Below are 22,573 nucleotides of genomic sequence, written 5' to 3'. Positions count from 1 at the left end.
CTACCACGTAGGCCCCCAGCTCTCCCTCACACCCAGAAAATCACTTCCCAGAGTTTGATGCTCCAAACATAGACCTCTCTCCAGGCAGAACAAGCACTGTTGGCAGCCCCCCCTTACTTGGGCATCACCCCCAGACAGCTTCCTCCAGGGAAAGGCATAGTGGGATGTGCTGCATCGCTTGGGTCTGCATCTGCGGCCATGGGGATGTGCCAGCCCCATTCTGGCTGTACCAGGGAGCATTTTGCCTTCCCAGGGAAGCTGGTGGTTTCTACACAGTGTAGGAATGGGCTGCAAATTCTCTGTGCTCAGGGCATCGTCTGGCCATCGCAAGGCCCCACAGAGCTGTGAGTCCAGGCCTCTCGCATCACTGACCCTGGAGCTGTTCAAGAACAATGAAGATGTGGCACTGAGGGATACGGTTTAGTGGGCATGGTGGGGACAAGCTGATGGTTAGAATTGATTATCTTAGTACTTTTCCAACCTTAATGATTCTATTCTTCTGCTTTAAGCTTGCTCTTGTTAAGTCATAAACATGGAAAAAAATCCCCAAAGTTACCAAGTGCCTTAAGTAAAAGCAAAATAATAATAACAACACAAGTTCCAAGCCTCTCTGCTTCTGCTGTAGAAGCAATTTAAAACTGAGCTTTGATTCATACTTAAGCTCCTCCTTAGCTCCTTCACCATCCAGACACACTGACATGCCTAGGACCAGTATTTTTCTTCACCATTTCCAAGTTTGCTGGAAATCACAGCTCTGCAGCTGCTTTATATATTTTTTGCATCCTCATTTCTCAGCCAGAAGTCTTTCACTACAAACTCACTAGTTAATTATTTAGATATTTGTGCTCAAGTCAGCAGACAATTAAGTCTATGCCTAGTATTGCACATGTGGTGTGGCTGCTGGGGACCGTGTAAAGATAAGCACGTTCCTATGCACTGTGCTGAATTACCTGCAGAAGCTGTCCTTAAACAAGTTGCTTTTATGCAAGTGCAGAACTGCCTTTGGATAGGAGAGCAGAGAACAGGCAAGTATTTACCAGGTTGCTTAAACACCCTGTGAAAGGAATATATTATTTTTAAGAAAAATACTCAGTATTTGGCTGAGATACCTGGAATAACAATGGAATGGAACAATAAACAAGAAGTATTTTTGTAACTTAGTTTGATGAAACTCAGTTTGAATCTCAGTTTCACCTCCAGCACTGCCCTTCAGAAAGCTGGCCACTGGCACATCACTGCCTCCTTCCATAGCATGAGCACAGGGTGCCAAGTGCTGCAAGGCACAGGACTAGCATGGCTTCTCCAGCATACTGCCCTACAGGAAAGCCATTTGCAGAAGGAACCTGCGGCCAAACATAACAGCACAAAGGCACACCATACCACAAAGAGCTGAATCACAGAATTACAGGGGTTAGAAGGAACTTCAAGTCCACCCTCCTGTTAAAGCATATATTCTACAGTAGACTGCACAGGTAGGCATCCAGATAGATCTTAAATATCTCCATAGAAGGTGACACCAAAACATCTCTGAGCAACCTTTTCCACTGCTCTGATACCCTTACAGTAAGGAAGTGCTTCTAAACGTTTGTATGGAACTTCCTACTGTAATGTGATAGAAAGCACAGCAATGACAACAGAGCAGTAAGTGAGGCTGCAGCAAGTGAGGATTTGATCAAATGCAACAGCTGTGGGCACAGAAATAAAGGAAAAAAGCTGCTTACCTTCAGAAGGTCTCAGGTGTGCAGGGATCTCCAGATGAGGTACCCTTGCCTCCACTGCCAGTCCTTACATGAGGTCTGGGAGGGGTGCACCTCCCTCCATCCCTTCTGGTCACTCTGGTACACTGCATGCACCTGAACTTCCCTGGGTTGGCCCTGCCTTCCCACCAGGTGCTCAATCATTGTTTCAAGCTGTGACTTAGCATTTCTGTTACACCTACATTCAAGTTTTAGGCCACTGCTCCTTGTCCTCTCACTACACACCCCTGAGAAGAGCCTGCCCTAATCCATTTGCCTCCCGCCTCTCTTTAGATATTTATGTACATCAATCAGTTCCCTCCTCAGTCTTCTTTTCTGCAGGTTACTCAGCCATTCCTCAATGACACAAAACAAGAGTGGAAGCAAACTGGAAGAATATCGCATTTCCAACCGTAACGTAGGCATTTCCGTGCGATACTCAGAAGCTTTCCAAGGAGCTCTGTTCCCCAGCACCATTACCTGACACACACCTTCCCCACGCGGCCCTGCTGTGGAGCAGGGCAGCAGAAATGTTCTTATGGACTAGGAGGCAATGCTCTTATGGTCTAGGAGCTGCTCCGGAGGAGACTCGTGGAGCAGGGCGCCTATAGAGCCCTGTGGCCAGGCAGCCTGCCCGCAGCACAGGGTGGGTCCTGCTGCCCTGCCGGGGGGCTCCAGCAGCAGCTTGAGGCAGCCCCCACCTCCACCACCCGCCGGCTGCCTGACCTCGCGGCGCTGGTGATGCATTGTCCCGTCACCCTTGCCGTTTACAGCAAAAAAGCTATTTAGCCGGTGCCTGCAACCCTTCAGCTCACAGTGCCTTGACAGCAGAGGTTATAGGAAAAAAAAAAAAGGAGAGAGGGAGAGAAAGAAAGAACAATGTGCAATCGGCACTGCATTAGAGATGGAAAAAGTACTTAAAGCCTGCAACATTCATCAAGGCTGAATACATAAATGCCACATTTTGAATAAGCCAAGCAAAAGACAATGACAAAGGAAAGGCGCGTTGCTTCAGGAATCTCTATCATTTTCATTTGCTGCTGTCAGGAACCTGTTTTTTGCCTCTCACTCTATCAGCCATTATAGCATTAATGAAGTAACCTCACATAGTTATTGACTGGCTTGTCAGAGTCCCTGCCTGATCCCTTAATAGAAACCATTGGTCTTCAGTTAAAAATGGGGTGAGCTGGGAGGTGCTGTGGGCATGTGCTGAATTTCAAGTGCACTCCTGAGGTTATCAAAAGCCATGAAATGCAAATTATTATATTTTTTAAACACACAGATTTCATGCAACTGAGCATATAAAATTGACTAATACTGTACTTTATGCATTCCTAATAATGTTTCCAAATATGCTCTGCATATGATCTTTCCCCAGAAAGTTGTGGGTGGTATTTGAATAAGCAGAATGGGCCTAGTTTTATTTCATGAATAAAGTAGTTTCCTGAATGTTGCAAGTCTCCGTTCCTTCTAATATAAAGTAATGTTTATGCACTGTCTGTTCAAACAACACGGGTAATCCTTTGTCTGAGTTTCTGTCTCAGATCAAAATCATTTTTCCTTCATCTTTTTTTTTTTTTTCCTCCTTTCATAAAATATCCTAAGCTCCAGAACTAGTACATTCTCATTTACTACAAACTGAGGGCTGGCAGAGGGTCCAGAAATATCTTCTCACAAAAGTAGCAAACCCAAAGTGTAATCTGAAGTGTTGAGCTGTTGTTCCAGCACCCCTATGCCACAGCATGCAGGATGCAGGAAGGAGCTGGCTGCAGAGCAGTGCCCACGCATGTACGATGCAGACACGCTTTTGCACATCTGCTGGCTGAGGGTGAGGCAGGTGAGGGGTTTTCCAGCATTGTGTTTGGTACAGGGAGAAGCTGTGGGTGGCTCTGAAGAGGAGGAATCCTTCTCTGATGGTTTCTGCTATGGCTCTCAGCATCCCTGCTATGGCTCTCAGCATCCCGTCCCTGAGCAGCACCAAGCATCTCCACGTGCGTTGTTCCCAAATCCCGTGTCTCTGCTTGGCTAGCTCAGGCAGCTTGCTGAAGTCAACTTTACCTACAGGTGAGGCTTTGAAGCTTTTCATCCACACAGATGGCCCTAGTGATCGTACTACTCCCTCATCTTCCTATTCAGTATGGTCTCAGAGGTTCAGTGTTGCAGCTGATTTGGAAAACAGCAATGAGACGTCTCACGTCTCATCCAGTGTAGACAACAGTGGGAGAAAGAGCTGCTCAGCCAAAACTTATTTGAGATTGCTTAGACCTCCTGGGTACAGAAAACTGGGTTGGTGCTCTCTGAAGAACAGGCTCCCCTAATAATTGTAGTCTTTTCTTTTTTCTGATTGGGATAAAAATTCTCCAAGAAAACTCTCATGGCACTTCCACATCCCTGGTCTGAAATTAAGTGCATTTTTCCTAATGAGTACTCTGTTTGTTGATTTAGTGACACTTTTTATGAGTCTGAAACACCATGAGATTCCCAGTTTTTTTCCTGTTCTCGTCAGTTGGACTCAGGCTGTTTCCCTCCCCCAGAATGTACTCTACCTAATAATAATAATACCTTCGCTTTAAACAGTTTCCAAACATGTTCTTGGCCCTATGCTGCAGGACAGAAGTGGCCACACCGTGCACTCACCAAGTCACATGAGCAGCAGAGAAGTGGCACATCCCAGCCATGCTCTCACCTCACCGTTGCCATCACCTGCATGTGCTCTATGTTCTCCCTGGGCACTGCTTCCGATGGTGCAGCAACAGCACCTTCCCAAGAATCAACACTGGGCCGTGGGGCTCCTACAAAGCATCTTGGTTCAGCATGGTGGGCAGGATGCACAACAGAGACAGCATGCCTGCAGTCTACTGGGGTCTGTAGGAGGTGGATCTTCCTCCTCGGGAAGGTCAGGTGCTGCTGTGACCATTTCTATTGCAGGTGTTTATCGTGGGTTCTCCCAGAGCTCAGCAATCTGAGCGCTCCTTGACAAAAACCAAATCCAGGCTGTCATCATCATGCAGTGCAAACTCATCCTGGCTGAAAATAAACAGGTTAGTTCCCTATACATAGAAAAAAAAAGCTAGCAACATAATACAACTTTTCAGAAGACTCAGGGGCCACAACCAACTAATTGTGACACCAAGCCTGTACTTCCCACCAAAGCTGAGTAAAAATTAGTGCTCATATTGTGGCCCAGTGCAAAGCCCCAACTGCCAGGAAGCAGTTCTTGTGGCTGCTCAGCTCCGCACTCCAGTGAACTCATGTCATGACGTGGCAGGAACACAGCTCAGGTACAGGATGTACAGCACAGACCCCAGAGAACACCTCATGGAGCAGCGAGCAGCCTGCGAAGGGCACTGCTGCCTAGAGCCTGTCCATCGTGAGGTTCTAATTGTACATAATGATTGCCGACAGGAATTGAACAATCACAAATGAGTTTTGGCTTTCCTGCTTATTAATATTGCTATCACAAAATTGTTCATAATTCTTGGACTCCAGTCTGAGGAGCAGCAGAGGTGTTGAGATTCCCAAGAAGATGCAGCTCCTAACACATGGCTCTTGCATTGTGCTTCCAGCTTTGCCTTTACTGCAAACACACCTCTGCTAATGCCTGTCCTGGTCAGTGCCCAGAAATCCCTCCTAACTGATTGAAAGAAGCTGTGCTTTCTTTGAACACCCCAGTCCTAGACCAAAGACAATCGTTTGGGGGCATGCTCTGCTCTCCCAGGAGCAGCATGCCTGGTATTTGTGCTGCAGCTGCCGCTGCAGGCAGTGTGCAGTGAGCACTGCTGCATTGAATGGAGAACTGAGATCATCCTTAAAGGTTGCTAAATATCAGATTTGTGATTGCACTTGCTGTATGCAAACAGGCCTGCTATTTTGTGTGTTTTGTTGAGTGCAGTATATTTGGCATGCAAAAGAAGTGTCTTTGGGGATTTCTGTTAAATAAGCAGTCTGGATGCATTGTGAGCAGCAAAGCAATTAGCATTCACCCAGCCCAGCAGGGCAGCAATTTAAACTTTTACAGGGAGTCAGAGTTCAGGATGCTGCCCTGCCATCAACTTTCCACATACAGAAGGGAAACAGACTGGAATATCCAAATGTTTCAAGCTACACTGGGTTAAGAGAAACTCCTACAGACACATTGCTATGAGGATAGTGCTTAATCCGCCCCAGGATTTACTGCTGTTCTATGCTAGGTATGGAGGTCTTGGGTCAGAAGGGGCTGTGCTCAGTGCAACTTTTTCATACTACATTAAAAAGTTTCTGACCATACCTGTAATCCTCAGAATCGTTATGCAAAAGCACATACAAACACTGCACGCAGACGGAGCTGCATTGCATCCTGCTCACAGCAATCCCATGGCACGGGGAGGAGGGAGGCAAAGTGCTCTGCTGCTTGCACTGTCTAGGAAATAGCAAGTTTGTGTTGAACAAAGCAAACAAATAGAGAAGTCAAAAGGGGAAAAAAAGAAAAAGAAAAAAAAAAGAAAAAAAAAAGCCCAACTGCACTGGATTGATTTAATTCTAAGTGCGTGGTGCCAGAGAAATGGATTTTTTTTCACCTGTTAGGCAGTCCTTTTTACAAATATATGATGTGAGCACTGATTAGCTGGTGGGGTGGATGTCTGGGCTCCTTGTACTGCTTCTGCTCATCCCTCACTCCCCAGGCACAGCCCCTCCTGGGGCTGTCAGGGGGGACAAGGCTGCTGCCACTGTGGAAAGAAATGCTTTGCCCCATGTCACGTAATCCTTTGGGGTTTTCAGCAAGGAACCAGCAACACAAATTTATTTCCTTGCTCCCCACCCCAGGTGGTCACTAACAGGAGAAGGCACAACTAACTAGGAAGAGGAGATAAGAAGGAAATGTGTAGCAGCGCCTCAGTGAGTAGATGATTCACACCCAGTAACAGCAAAACAACTTGACAAGGAAGGAACTCTGGGTACCGCCGAGCTAAATATATTTTATTAACAAAAAGAAAAGAGAGGTATCAAACCATCATCTTGTTGCCTGGGGAAGTACTGTCATTGTTCTGCTGGCTTTTTCTGAGTAAAAAGTGCTGGAATATTGATCGAGTTTTGGTGGGCTCTTCTTGCTTCAGATAAATACATTCCAAAGCAAAAGGCAAAAGCACAGGGAAGCAGGATACCAAATTGCAGGCTCTTTGCAGTTTGTGCATTACCCACCTTTACGGGAGCATCACATTAGAAGAGAACACAAGTGTGTTTCTTGCAATACTAGTGTGGTTTGTGAAGTGCTTGCGGTGCAGTATGTACCAAGCAAAGTGCTGAATGCACAGCTCAGCCCCTTTCCCTCTGCTTTCATGGCTCTCCCCATCTCCATCACGCACAGAGATGAACTCTTAGTCCTAAGTTTTCTTTTTCTGCCACAAGTATGTTTTCTAATTGAAAAAAGAGGCAATTTGTTTTAATGTCTCTGGCTTTAGTTAAGCACAGTTTGTTAGAATGGTTCCCGAGTTCTGTGTATTATTTATTAAAGAAAGGTGGGTTATTTTCTAGGGTGGGAGTGGACACCTACAGCTGCAGCTTCATGGAGTAAATCACACTGCCTTGCTTTAGGACATGGGCAAGTTACCAACAGGATCAGGAAAAGTATTTCTTTTACTGGTAAAGTGTTGCATGATGATATTTGGGACAGTTTAAGCCTTCCTGGCAGCAATGGTTGTTTCCGGTCACCATTTAAGGATGAGATTGCTTTGTTTGAAGGATTCTCATCTGGCATCTCAAGTGTGGGAGCACTGCAACATCACAGCCAGGCACAGGAGCAGAGCAGGGACACTCTCATGTCCCTCCTGTCCTCAGCACAGGGAGCTGCCCAGCACAGAAGGGCAAGTCCTCCTGCACAGGGACCCCAGAAATAAGGCATGTGTGAGCACCTCGCATTTGGAGGGAGCTCCCTACACACTGCAGGCACCTCCATTTCCAAGAGCACCAACTGCAGGCCTGTCTCAGGGTGGCACTCTCAGGCAGGGGACCATTAAACACCAGCTCCAGAGCAGGAGTCTGTACAGCCAGTGAGGGGCCCATAAAGCCATTCCAAGTCGTATTTTTGCTTTTTTTAATTAAAAAAGCTTTAACTTTCCCCTCACCACTTCTGGACTGATCCAGAGAGGTAGTTATGCATAAGAGTAACCATTTTATATTGAATTTCTCATGCAACACAACTCACCAATTACAAGGCAGGGATGCAATTCTATGATTTATAATACATTATACTGTTAAGTAATATAACATTATAGATACAATTTGTACCCATCTCTCCATGGATTAGAGAGGTGGCACACGAAGAGTGGATCATTAAACAGCAGTGCAAGGCCAGGGGCCAAGCACTTCTGTTTAACAAGCTGCTCCAAGTACCACCTCTCTAATCCATGGAGAGACTGAATAAATTGTTCCTGTTTCTTGTTATAAATCATGTTCTTTGGGGTTTTCTCTCTTTTTTTTAATTAAATAATAATAATAATAATGATTCCTGTTTAGGGTCATCTATTCTGGGGGCTTAAGCTTAAGCTGAAGGGGCTTTTGTTTTGGAAAGACCTGAGGCCTGACTGCGTAATTTACTATCTAGCCAAATCTGGGGGCAAGGGATCATGAGCATCAAGAGCAGGCTGGCAGTTTGCAGCTTTGGGAAGAAGGTGTTGCACTGTGTCCTGAGAGCAACCAATGGCCCATTGGCACCCAGCTTGCATGGCAAACCCCACACTGTGGCACTGCCTTCATGGCTGGTGATGTCATGCGTGTACAAGAGATGCTCCCCAAGGCTCAATAATCCTTCTGCAGTTCCATGTGAATGATACAATACAGCCATGGCCAAGAAAGGTGAGGTTGATGCAACAGTACGTGTGTACTTCAGTGCAAGGTGCACTGTGCAAGGCAGCTGAAGGTGGGTAACTTCAGTGCTAATACGAGGGCACCATGCCAATTCCACTGCAACCCCCTCATCTATGACACCACCACCTGGTAACGGTACAGTCACACAGCTCCTGAGGAGAGGAGCACCAGGAAGGAGGAGGGAAACACCAGGAAAGGGGCTGAAGATAGAAGGATTGCTAGGCTGCCCTATAGGCTCTAACTCATCATGTGACAAGTCATTGATTTCTATCGACAGTTTCATTGTAATGTCAGAATGCAACCCAAATTCGTCTTTCATCCACTTCAAAAGTAAACAATGGCCCTTGAAGTAGAAAAAGAATAAAGCTTAAAAAAAAAAATAAAACCCATCTTTTTTTTTTTCTGAAAGCCTAATGAAGAACCAAGATCATTTTGTAGCTATGTAGAGCATTGCAAACTATTGATAGAGAACATGTATCTGACCAATTTTATTGCTGCTTCTACTTGCAAATTAATCACAAACCACTGCAATTCATCTGATTCCTTTCAATTTATGAATCTATATTAAATTTGAAACTACTGCCATCTTAAAAAGATTTTCTGACTGATATTTACAGCATTTGCTGATGTGACAGCAACAGCTCTACCACAACACAGTGCTCTGGCTGAGCAAGCAGATCTTAAGCAAGTAGAGGCTGAGGGAGTCTTGGATCAGGCCTTCAACACCTTATGTTTGCAGAGAGTGACAAAAGAAAAAGTTAGTGGGACTTGGCATTGGTGTTGCACTGTTATGCATTTCTATTAGTAAAGAGCAACAATCAATTCTAAAATTACTTTGGATCCATTCACACTCATGTAGAACATATGTTCCCATGATCTACAATGAAAAAGATGGGGCCAAGTAATTTGGGTTTTTTAGTCTGATTACCTCCAAACCTCAGCTCTGGTCAGGGGTTTTGTGTGGTTTTCCACACCAAAATGTGTACAGTCATGTCGGACAGAGAAGTATTTCATACATCAGCAAAATGCAAATTGAAGTTTTCTAATTTCTTGTTTTCAGACACCTGTTGTTCTTCACCACTACTGTTTTCATAGATGTGATTCTGCACATGGTGCAGGCGAGGAGTTCCACTGGACTTTAGGCTCAGACACTTCCCAAGTCATCCCCAAATGCCAGGCAGATGGGGATACTGAAATACAGATTTCTGTGCCACAGTGAAAGAGAAAGAGGCCCTGGAGCCTTAAAAACAATAAAATAAAATTATGAAAATACATTTCTTCATTTCAATTCCACAGGAATCAAATGATCTACTGAAATTCCCTATGCAATTTTCCTGCAGCAGATCTCCTAATGAAGCTGAGGAGCCAACCTCCCCCCGGCACCACCACAGCCTGCCAGTTTGGAGTGGTGCAGAGCTGTGATGAGCTTAGCCTGTAAGTCAGGCTTCAGGTTGTAGACCAAGCCACTGACATCCAGCTGCTGGCCATAACTTAGCCGCCAGTCAAGTGCTTTTCTTAGTGATGGACCACTACCTTATACAGCCTTAATTTTGAGGCATTTCTCAGGGGCATATTAAGGTAGGTTATGATTTCAACACTGGTTACTTGGGTTACTGTTTTATGTAGTTATCTTTAAGCATTCTCAGATGGAATAAGCAGTAAGGAAAACATCCAAGATAGCCACTTAATCCATATATTTTTTTGCATAATTAAGATGCCTAGGTGTTGCATTATATTGTCTTGGACAGCCAGAAAGCATGAGACAGAAATGCTTTGGCTGTCTTAAGGGGTGAAAAAAAAAAAAAAGAATAGCCACTACAAGAACAAGGAAACAAAACAAAAAAACAATTGAGACACTAGCCGATAGGGAATTGTAATCCTTCTAAAATATAATCTTACCTGTTGTCCATCTTGCCTGTTCAAGAGACATGGTTCCTCCAGATACACCTCATTGAGCTAGTCTCAAGCAAGAGACAGTCATCCTAGGATATTGTCACATCCATCTGATGCAGAGAGAAGAGATATGAGAGTGCCTGGGACATCTTGGCAAGGAGAAGCAACAAAGAGCAGCAGCCTCTGAGAGAAGAGCTGCGTCTATTGAAACTCCCCCTCTCATCCTCCCATCCTCCGGGCCCAGCTGGACTCAGCATCCCTACTGCTTTCCCATTCGGCTGGGGGACGGGGAAGCACTACGGCTGGCAGCGCACCTGGCAGGCTCAGAGGGATCTGAGAATACCCTCAGGTTCACAGACAATCAGAGTTTGCCAAATCATTTCAGCACATCTCTAATTGTCAGTGATCTCTATTAGCTCAGTAGTATGGCTTTGACATAAGGATGAACAGAAGGCTTGTTACTGGCTAGTGATAGGAGAGGAGCTTCTGGTCCAAGGAAGAAAAGCATCTTCCATGGCAGAAGGATAATCTTTTTTTCCTCTCCACGTAGGCTACTCTGTTTGGAAGGCTAAGTGACAAAAGACAAAGGGATCACTACAGAGTGGACATCCTTCAGCTTCAGCTTTTCCTTATGTCACACAGAAAAAAGAAAAAGAATGAAAACAACTTTATTGTATTGCTTCACAGTTTTAAGAAACAGTAGATCCATTTTATGATCATCTCCAGGGGAGGATGGGAAGAAAATAGCACCATGCATAGCTACCACAGTGCTGCATATCCGCATTTGAACCCGCATCCACAAGAGGTGGCCTGTCTGAGGGCAGCTGCCCCTGACCCCATATCACAACCTTCCTCCTGCCAACCTGAGCTACATTCACGCTGAAATGGAAGGGAGAAGGAAAACCAGCATCTCAAGCTAACCTGCTCCAAGACTGGGTTACACCAAAATTCTGATCTTTCCACATTATTTGCAAGAAAAACTGCCCAATTTAATAGGCCTAAAATACTCCAAACACATTTTTGATTTTTGCAAACACTATTTCACTCATGTATATCTGCCTGGTGATGCATCGTTATCACTCTAATGAGATAGCTGCTAACCCTGGAAGGGTTTAGTGTATCCAAAACGCTACAGAGGATCTACAACTATTATACAAGACTAAAATGAGTTTAAGTATACAGAAATGAGAGAGAGTTTAAGTCAGCCTGGAGCTAGGACTTACTTGAGCTTTTCAGACGGTCCAGGGCCCTGGCCACCCGTTTTAGACATTCTTCCCCATGTAACAAGCAGTTAAACATCCCTCAGGTCCATTCTGACCCCCTACAAGCAACCCCAGCAACATTTCAGGGATGAGGCCAAGCATTCAGGTGGCATCAAGCAGGGCTTTGCTGCTCGAGAGATGCAGGGAAAATCAACCAGCCCTAAATTAAAGTGCTCCCAATGCAACACAATTATGCTACATAACATTTGCTTACCTTACATACACTCAAAGAGAAGATAAATATCTCATAAAAACCACAATCCATTATTAAACAGCTATAAAATACCTTGCCATCTTCCCATTTCAAGAGCTCCCATAGTATAAATAGTGGTCAAAAGTTCAGTGAACTGTCTTGTAGCTTTTTGCTCTATTCAAACCGTGCTATTTCCAGAAAGTCTCCTGACACCGTATCTAATTTCCAAAATGAATATGCTTTAATTTTCCTTCTTCATGCATTGTGCTTTTTCCTCATTTGAAACAGCAACAGCCTCTGGCAGTAAAGGACATCATATTTCTGTGTGAGATGAAGCCTTTTCCCCCTATATGAGGGAGAATGACATGGGTCAAGGGAGAAAAAATGTATGCAAAAAACATCACACCCCACTGACCCCAGTATATTTTACATTACAATTTTGCCATTTCCAAAATAGGTTCATTTTGCAGTGGACCATATCAGCCATATTTCAGGATTTACGAAAAAAAAAAAGTTTTAGTACCTGGAGCAGTGTCTGCAGACAGCATGTCTTAATGCAATATACAGATTGTCTTATTAATGTGTAGTGTAGCTTGCAGAGAACTCACGCACATGCAGGCAATACTTACGTGTGCTGAGGAAGCAACACAGGTGTACGTAGCATGGATTTGTGCATACGTTCAATTATATCTGCAGGTAAGACACATATGCATTGTACTTCTCAAAAAACAGACCTCTATATCCTGTAGGTGAAACCCCTAAAGTTGGGATGAGAAGACAGTGGAGATTTGCTCTATGAGGCTTCCTCCACGAAGCCTTGAGGTCCCCATAATGGGGCACCCAACACGCATTCAGACTTCTACGCAGAAACTGCCTTGCTTTCAATGGGCATCAAAAATAGCTGGGTCTGTTACACACATGAGGAGACCTTGTTCCACCTGCAGGCTCAGGCAGAGCCAAGTCAGAGCCTGACTGGAGAAGCACAGGAGGTCCTGGTTCTCAGGTCTTTGGAACTGTCCTTTATTCCCTCAGTGCCCCAGCAAAAATCAGCTGCCATCAGGGGCCTCAGGAAAAGGATGAAAGGGAAGCATGGAGCAGTCCTTGTTTTAACCAGGGATAAAGCAACCAATGTTAGTCAGAGCACCTCAAGAAGTTTTACTTTAAAACACCAGTATTTACATTGACTGATGAAAGCAAAGCTAGAGAGATGTCTGCAGGAGTAGAGATTTTTACCACAGAAAATGCTGCCCATATCATCAATAGGAGCACTGCTTAAGACCGTAACAATTCTGACTTTGTGTCCTGCAAGATCATAATGCTCATAGAAGTGACAGGTCGAACCACTGCTAACAGAATCATCATCCGCTATTTTGACAGAAAATCAAAAGAAGTCTGACTTTCCTTAAAAGTACCAATTTCTATAAAATCTTGCTGCCATCTATAGACTGTCATCTGGGTAAAGACACCTCTTACGTACTGGTATCTGAATGTTAAACATGCCAACCGAGCACAGTCACATAATGGGAGCTCAATAGAAGTGGGCAGAGGGATTAAAAAAATAATAATACTTTCTGAGCACACACAGACAGTAATATTGTCTTTCACATCATGCGACTACTTGAACTATCATGAACAGAAATGTGTCCTGCAGTCATTCAACTCCTGCTTATCACCTCAAAAAAACCGTGAAGCACTGTCACACTATAGAGCCTTCAGATTTCAGGAGTAACAGACTTACCTGAAGTTCAGTGTAGCCCAAGGTGAGGAGACCCCTGTGGGTGGATATTCAACAGAAACACTCAGGGGGACAGCAAAGCAGCTGAGGACACTGGTGCCTGAGAGCTGCATGAACCAGGAACAAATTCCAGGAAACAGGTCCACAGATGTCTGAGAGCCACTGATCGACTCCTGCTGACTCAAAGGACTGAGTACTTCCCTTAGAAACACAGAATTTTAGTTTTTCCTCCCTTAGCACCATTGCTTGCAGCTGCTTTGCATTCCTACCAACTCAGCTCTCCAAACCCGAGCGAATCACGCCTCAAATCCTGCTGAACATGTCCTCCTGGGATAGGCAGAGCTGTTTAGGGTTATTTCAAAGCCCTGGACATGGATTGGACTGGGGAGTGGACAGATCATAATGGCAAAAGGATCTCCTTTAACAGCAGGAGATTCCTTCATCAGAGTGCCTTCAGAAATTGGAGATGTGATGTGGGATCAGTCTGTTGAAAATGAATCTAAATGCAATTGCAAGAACTGCACCATTTTGTTGTTTTAAGTAGATAGGGTAAAAAAATGCAATATTTTTTTAAGCTGTTAGCTCTCCTAAATGTCACAGAGAGCCATCCTATTGCCTGGGAAGTTGTGGACTTGTGGCTCAAGAGGTTTGCTTGCTTATTGTCAGTGTTTACCTGAACTGGTTTTTAATAAAAGCCTCAAAGAAAGGAAACTTCCTGCCTAGAAATGAGGCATCAGGAGCCCAAGTTGGAGCCCCAGAGAATTTCTGAGTACTCAGTGACAGTTGACTTCAGCTCCAGTATAGCCTGTTCATTCTTGACTGCAAATCTCCTCTGTGATGCTCTGCAGGGGTGCTGCTTTTCTGTAAGCAGTTATTGGGGGGGGACGTGATCTGTCTCAAGAAATTTCAGTATTTCAATAGCAAATACTGCAATGTTTCAAGTGGCCAACTTAAGCAAACTAGATGTGGTCAAGGGCAGAACTTGGTCCTGTCTGTATTCATCTAAGGCTTTGAGTTTATCAAAATGAACCTTGATTTCATAAAATAATAATAATAATAATGTTCCCATTGGTTTCAGAGCACCAGTTCCATCAAAGCACTAACTATTGAAAGTTCAACTGCTAATGGCAAGCTATTTCGAAAAGGGAAAAGTCTGGAGGCAAATTCTGAGGGAAAGAATAGATATTAATCATTTTTAAAGTCATTCTGTCTCAGGTATTATTTTCCTTTTCTTTCATTATTCATGATGAGTTTTTTGCTCCAAGGCCAAGTGAATTCATAGGCCCTGACCAATCCAAACATAACCATGACTGTCTGAACAATGCCGCCTGGCTGAGTCTATAGATAACTAAGAGTTGAAATGAGGGGAAAAAAAAAAGATAATTTTAAACCATGAATCTAAACACATTCATGAAAGTATCATTCTCATTCTAATCAATTAATTTCACAGAACTTGATCCACTTGTGTTCCCTGGTGTATTTGTAGAACAGGAGTCCCAAAAAGCCTCTCCCCTTTGTCTTGCTTTTTCTCTGCTTCTGCCTCTCCTGCACCTAAAGCCAGCCTAGCCATGTCAAGACTTTGGACCCCAAGAAATCACAGTAGTGTCCATTTCCTTTTCTTTTTTAGTTTAATTCTGGAGATAATGGACCTTCAATAGTTTCAGTCATAACTTGGGTTATCTGCACCACATTTTGCTGCAGGGCACAACTGGAAACAATGAAGAAACGTGCCTAGAGATGTTAGCAGCTCTATGCCATGAAATTAAAGGTTTTGGAAGACAACTCTCTCCCACGAGAGGAGTATGATTTTTTTCTTCCCCCCAAAACAGCCTCTTAAAGGAGGTCTTTCCCATTTTGGATGTGGAGAGCACCAGGATTGCTCTTGCATTAGGACATGGATAGACACTGTTTGCAGCAACTTCTTGCCCCAGGGCGAGGGAAACTGGGAAGAAACTGCTGGAGCAGAAGCAGTGACAATTTGTGGACCTGTTTTCTGCTTCTCCTCTGGCAATTTTCAGCTCCCCTGAGCAGCCCCTCTTTGTACTTTGCTAAAGGAAAATTGGAACTCAGAGAATCCCTTTGCTGCAGGGAAACAAACGGAAACAAAAACATTTCTTGGGTATATTTGTATATGTAACTGTGTTTCCTCGAAGACAGGAGTTTGCAGTAGAGTATCTTAGGCAACTTAGAAGATAACTGCTGTAGTTCGGGCACTCTGAATAAACTCAGCAACATGTATCCTCACTCAGGCTCCGCAGGTGCAAGCATCTGCAGAACATGCTGTTAATAATTAATGTAATTGTATAAACCCCTAGGTATATGAATACATGGATCCTCACGTTTTGCCAGTTTCTCTGTATCAAATACCCAAACTGAAACAAATTCAACAAGATACAATATACAAATCTGCAGTTGTATCAAAATTTTAACTATATTCACCAATAAAGCATTTCTATTTCCAGTAATGCTGGCAGCATATAATGTAGCTAGGCAGCAGCATTTATTTTCAATTATCATTTTTTGCCTTTTTATACGGCATAATGAAATGCCTGCTAAATTATACATTTTTGTAAAACACAAACTTCTCTCTTTATTTGTGGCTCAAGTCTTGCAGTATCATTTTGTCTGCATTAGTTCTAGCTCTTTATGAGAGGCCAATTACTTTTCTTAGCTGTGATATGCAGGATGTGATATCCTACTTGCCAGTTCTCACTGAGAGGCAGTCATATGCAAAGTGACCCCAACTAAGGCTTGGATCTTCGGAGAAAGGCCAGAGGTCCCAGCACTCCATTGTCCATGAGAGCATCCACGCTTATTTGGCTCTGTGTTTGATACCTAAGATTTCCAACCCATTCCTTGCTAAGCAAGAATAGATTTTCAGAAAGAGAATAAAAATGTTTATAGCTGCTCCTCCTAGCCCCCTGTGGAAAGATGCTCTCTCGGCAGATAGAACTCAATATGCTGTCTCCAAAAACCTAAGAAACTCTGAAAATGTAAAGTTCACTTACACCAATGGGCCGTATGGGTATATGCCAGTACTTCTCAATTCCCTGTCTCTTTAACTGGCACTTTGAACTAGCAAACACCTCCTTAATCTTGCCCCATTATCACCCTAATAGTACCTCCTGATATTCATAAATGTCTAGCAAGACTTTCAGCTATTTTGTATGGAGAAGAAATATCCAGCTAAATTGAGAAGATTACCACATCACCACATAAATCAGTGACAGGCTGCGTGTTATTACAGTTGATTTTTGTTGACAGTTGGCTGTAGGCAGTTGTGTTTCAAATGCCTTTTTTCACTAGGAAATTAAACAAAATTCCATGCAAAATGCAGCCCTCCAGTTCAAAAACTGTAAATCCAAAATTAGCATTTCATACTTTAAAAGGTAGCACAGCACAATTTTCCATTGAAAGGGCTATGCAGTTGTCACAAATGGGTGCTTCACACATGACACTAATGCTACTGATGCCTTTTAAGAAAGCCACCTTTCTCTGATATTATTTTCTTCCCCTAATAATCTGCATACACTATAGTTCATCCCTATGGAAAAGAAAGAGAGCTCACTTACTTATCTCTCATATGGGAGCATTATGCTTTCAGCAATTCAGACAGATAGGCTGGATTGGAGGGGGTTGGGTTGCCAAATCCTCCTCAGTAAGAGGCTAGGCATTGTGGCCAGTGAAAGGTTAATCTTCCCTCTTCCAGTTCCTCCTTCCATCTCAGTGTAACCTGGATAGCGAAGAAAATGCAAGACTTATGAAGTGAAAAGACACACTGGCACAAAACTCCATTCATACTGGATCGTGTAGCACTTCATATACAATGGCCACACTTGACCTAATTAATGAAAACCCATTACAAAGAGTCAAAAAAGCAGCTCAGGCAATACAAGAAAGGACTAAAACTTGCAAAGGATTTTCTGCTTCCAGCCACTGCTGATCTACCATTTTTCACCTCAGGTATTGCTCACTACTAAAACAAACTTATAAGGACTCAAGTGTAAGAAAGCAGCCCAAGCAGCAGGTGTTGATATGGAGCACCTTCCTCATCTTTAAATGGATTCCAGCTTGGATGCCAGCTTGGAAAACACCACGACCTCCTCAAGAAGATTATGGTTTTGCCTGTATGTGACACAGATATTATGGCAAAGAATTGTGATGTTTACTCCTGGTCACAAGGACAGATATATAATGGGGTTTGTCAGATAGAAGATGCTAAACGAGTCTTTACACAAATACTTTGAAAGCAGCTAACTGGCTTCTGGAAATGGGGATTTGAATAACTTCTGGTCATTGCTAGTAGGTCTGAAAAGTGCATTGCCAGCCACTTGCACTACGTTTGCTTCTTCCCATAGTAGGAGCTGTAAGGCCAGGGGAAAGACTACCTGCATGCAGGATCATTCTCTCTCCTTCTCTGCCCTCTGAGGAGAGCAAAAGATGGAGAGTTTAACTGGCAGCGTCTGAGCCATGCAACTCCACCGTTGATCAGTGAAAAGGAAACATATACAGAGCAACCAGCACCAGTAAAATTTGGCATTTCAATCAATATTGAGATGACTTCATCTGACTTTATCATTGGGCCAGGGTTTAATTTTACAGCATGTGCCTAATCTTCCCCTGGTGTCACCCTACTGCAGAACCAGACAAGCCATCCATGAGATTCTGGCCCCATCAACTCATGCCAAGCAGCATCACGTTTTGTGCTGTTGATGAATTAATTGTGCAACTGACCACCTCTTGCTGTTGCTGGCATTTTGCATGAGAATAGTCCCACTTCTTGCTCATAAGTAACAGGACATGGGAGAGGCAGAAAATTGTGAGTTGGAAAAAAATTACAAAGCTGTTATTTTTCACTTCCTCAGAGTTAAATAGCAACAGAAGATACCCATTATAAAAAGCTCTACTTAACACTCTACTAATTATTAGATTTGCAAATATTAAATGAATTGAGACAAACCGTCAAAGCGAAGTACTGGTTGCTAACCAGTTTCAGTGCTGGGGAAAGAGGACCCAGCCAAGAAGGGTGAAAAATTTCAGCAAAAGACAAAATGGTGAGTACAAATGAGTGATTCTGAGCTGTCTCTTGAGGAAAGGAAGGGAACAGGTCCAATCTTTGCCCTTGAGTGACCTGCAGCCTTGAATGACTTCAAGTAGCAATGTCCAGCAACAGAATTACTTATACTTGAGCTCTGCAAGAAATATTACACTATCCATAAAAAGCATTATGTCATTAATATGTTCTCTTGCAACTCTGTCTGCACATATTATCTTAACATCTGATTTTCTGTGAATGCTGTAATTTTCCAAAGCACATGAAAGGCATTCTACTATTTCTGCTCGGCACATGCTGTGAGATCCAAGATGACAGCAGACATGGTTAGCAAGGTCACTGACGCTATGACACCAGGCTCTTTTCTTGCTTCTCTCCTTCGGGTCCTGATGTAGTGGTGAGAAGCTCAGTGTGAGGCTTACCAGGAGGCTCCTCGGGAAGGCAAGGCAACAAGACGCGGATCAAACTGGCAGTGTGAGGGAGCGCTATCTGGAAAGAAAACACAGTTTGAGGAGGAGTGTGGAAATGAATCTCAGAACTGGCACAGCAAAGCTGATGTTGCACCAAGGCAACATCAAATGGTCCTGTAAAACAGGTCAGCGACTTGCACAAAGAACATCACAGCAGCTGAAGTGACTTCATACAGAGGAAACAGAGCAGTCTGGAGCAGGGGGAGCACACGGGACAAGGGGATGAAGATTCACTGGTTTTGTTGTTTCAGCAGATGTAAGGGTAAATGCCATCCATCTGGTGGCATTTTCTGCAGGGCTCAGGTGGATTACCTCCCAGCAGTCATGTTCATGCTGAACCCAGCAAGGTGTGGTGGAATCACAGCACTCATTTCATCACGAGATATCTGGCCTTGACTGAAAGATCTCAGTCGACTTTGGATCATAAGCCCGGGGTAGTCATAAGAATAAGTCAATTATTCTGCAAATGAAGGGAAATACTCTACAATTTTTAGTTGCACTATGTAAAGAAGAGAATAAATCATAAATCATCAGGCAGTGTGTCTGTTTATAATTATTATCATGCAAGAAATATGATGTTAGTTGAAAAACATAATTCTTTTTGTGTTTTGGGATTTCCTAGTTTGCATCTTTTTGCCTTCAGATTTAGATCTCCAGGGCAGATAAATTTGTTTTCCTGGTGCCGCATATAAATGCTTCTCGACAGGAAATTTCTCCTTTCAAAGTATTGTTCACACGGCTGTATTTAGATGACTCAGTCAAATACTGCTCCTCACTTTTTTCTTATGAGTTGTGAGTAATGCCCAGCCTGGTTCACAAAGTGAGCTGCACTCTCAACAGCATTCCTGAAATAACATCAGCCAGCCATTGCTCGCATGGCTCAAGCCTTGCAGTTCCTCCTGACCCCAGGCTCATCAGTATTAGCAGTTGGAGCTGGATCTAATTGCTGGCCAAGTAACAAAGACATGATGGCATCATGCACTGTCTGGAGTTGGTGTGCCCAGGAAAAAATAAATTTGTAAAACATCCTAAAGGATATGAAAATCAGAGCTCAAATGTAGTATTTTCAAACAATTCTCACCCTTCCTCCTTGGACTGCAGTTGATCTTTGATCTCCTTCATTTACAAACGCTGTCATCACACCATTCTCTTCCTACTCTGTATCATTAATACAAATCTGGAAACAATGGCTTTCTCACTGCTGAAATATTGCAACATTCAACTATTTGTTTCCTCGTCTAAAATGGATCATCCATTATAGTCAATATCCCCAAAAGAATTTTATCATTTGAAACCTGTTTGCAGAGAATCTAAAGTAGCTGGAAAGACATCTCAGAAATTCCAGTGTGCACTGGAGCCAACTTCTCCTGGAAGCCCAATAAAGTGCCGAGTTTCTCTGCAGGCAATATCCTTTTTTTTTTTTCCTTCTGATATATTTGTGATCCATTTTTGCCACTGAAATTCACCGCTGGGCTACGTTAGCTCTTGCATCCACTTCATCACAGAGAGCTGTGATAATTGCCTCCTGGCTCCACTGCTCCCACCACCTCCGTGCTTATCACAGAGGTCAGTTTGCTTTCCCCTCTCCTATAGCACACTCCTGGATTGCTGCTTTCCCTTGCAGTGGATGGGATGCAGCTCTCCGGCTTTGGCTCTAGCCCAGTTTTTGTGGTGTTTATGGCACTTGAATATTTGAATGAATATTTCCACCAAAAGATACATCTTAACCTTTCACCATTTAAAGACAGTATTTTTCTTTATTTTCCATGGTCCTTATCAGGAGAGGATTTGAGATCCAAGTCAGAGTGTGACCAAAATATTGCTTGGGAGCAGTGTGAGCAGGGCTTTATCCTGCTGTGAATAACAGTGGGCCCCAGCCAGGTGAGACACAGTAACGCGGGCTGCAAAGCCTCACTTGCCAAAATCAGACTTGTGGTGTAACTCACAAATTGTCGCCAAAGTGCTGCAGGAGGAGTGAGGACAGGGCAGCTTTTTCAGAGATAGCAATGCAATCTTACATCCAGGGGCTTTCAGCAGACACGGTGCACCCTCTTCTCTATTTGAAAATGTGTCTCTCCTTGTATAAAAAAGAGGCCATGTTTTTACATGCTGCTTTCACTTACATAAGGTATGACCAGCTTAGGTGAACTGGCCCTTGAGCAGGAAGATGCTGTCTGGAAATAAAGGCCTTGTCTGGAAACACAGGTGTCGGCAGCCTTTCAATCTATGTCAGTGTAATGCAGTTACACTTCCTAATCAACCGCAACCAATTATAATATTGATGACAACACTGACCACATGCACACAGAAAGGCCATACTTTGCTGTTGCTCAGTGCCAGACTGCTTCCTCATGCCCTGTGTCTGTCACTAGTCAACTCCAGAGTCACACAACTTGCCTTCCTTCTTACTCCATCTATTAAGATCTGAATGTCTGTGAGGCAGCAAATGTTCTTTTGCACAGGTTGTGCATGGGTCCTGTGGTGACAGGGCTTGTGTCTCAACAAGCCTTGAGCATGTGGTGAGAAATAAAGCAGAAAGAGCTGGCAGGGGAGCAGTAGCACCTCTAGGCCCTGAGCAAGGACTCCTGATGTCAGAGGTGGCGTGTTTAAACCAGGAGAACAGAATCCATGTGGGTGCCACCAACACCTGAGCATCTCTTCTCAGATCCATGAGTGAGCAGGCAGCTCACGCTGCATGGCAAGCAGCTCAGGCATTCCAGATGACCTTACGCTTTATCGCAGAGCGTGAGCTCGGTCCAACTCTTGAAGGAAGGTCTGTGAGGAATCCCAGCTGTCTCTCACTTCTCCTTTTGATAGAACTGCTAGTAACCAAGTCGCCATGTCCGCACCGGGCAGACACTGCAGAGACTGGGAAGCCAGCGGGCCGTGCAGCTGTCCTGTACCCACAGGTGTACCTGCGGTGGGACTGGTGGAAATCCCCGGCCTCTGCTGTCCCCAGCACGGGGATGTCCAGGGCCAGCTCACAGGAACAAGGCCCATTGGAGCGTGACGGCTGCATGAAGGGCAGCACGTGGTGAATATGAGACAAGGGCATGAGGAGGCCCCATCACCCATGTGGTTATCTGTGTCAGCATCTGCCCCCAAACTACAGCAGAATATTGGTGAGAGTGGCCCGGTAGATGTGAGCAGGGGATGTTTGCAGCTTCTCATCCGAAATATTTGCATGAGCGCTGGCTTCCTCTCTCCCCTGCAGGGCAGCAGATCTGCTTGCTCTCACTTCCCCATTTCACCATGGTGAAGTGCAGTGACAAGGACCAATGTGCTGATGTTCTGAATCATTCCCATAACCAATTACTGATGCCAGTAGAGCTACAGCCACTCACCACCACAGCATCTTCCATTTCTGTCCCTTTGCCATACTCAGCAA

Source organism: Meleagris gallopavo, chromosome 2 (genome assembly GCF_905368555.1).
Source record: "Meleagris gallopavo chromosome 2, MGAL_WU_HG_1.1, whole genome shotgun sequence".
Taxonomy (NCBI): domain Eukaryota; kingdom Metazoa; phylum Chordata; class Aves; order Galliformes; family Phasianidae; genus Meleagris; species Meleagris gallopavo.
Note: the sequence above shows the minus strand (reverse complement) of the source record.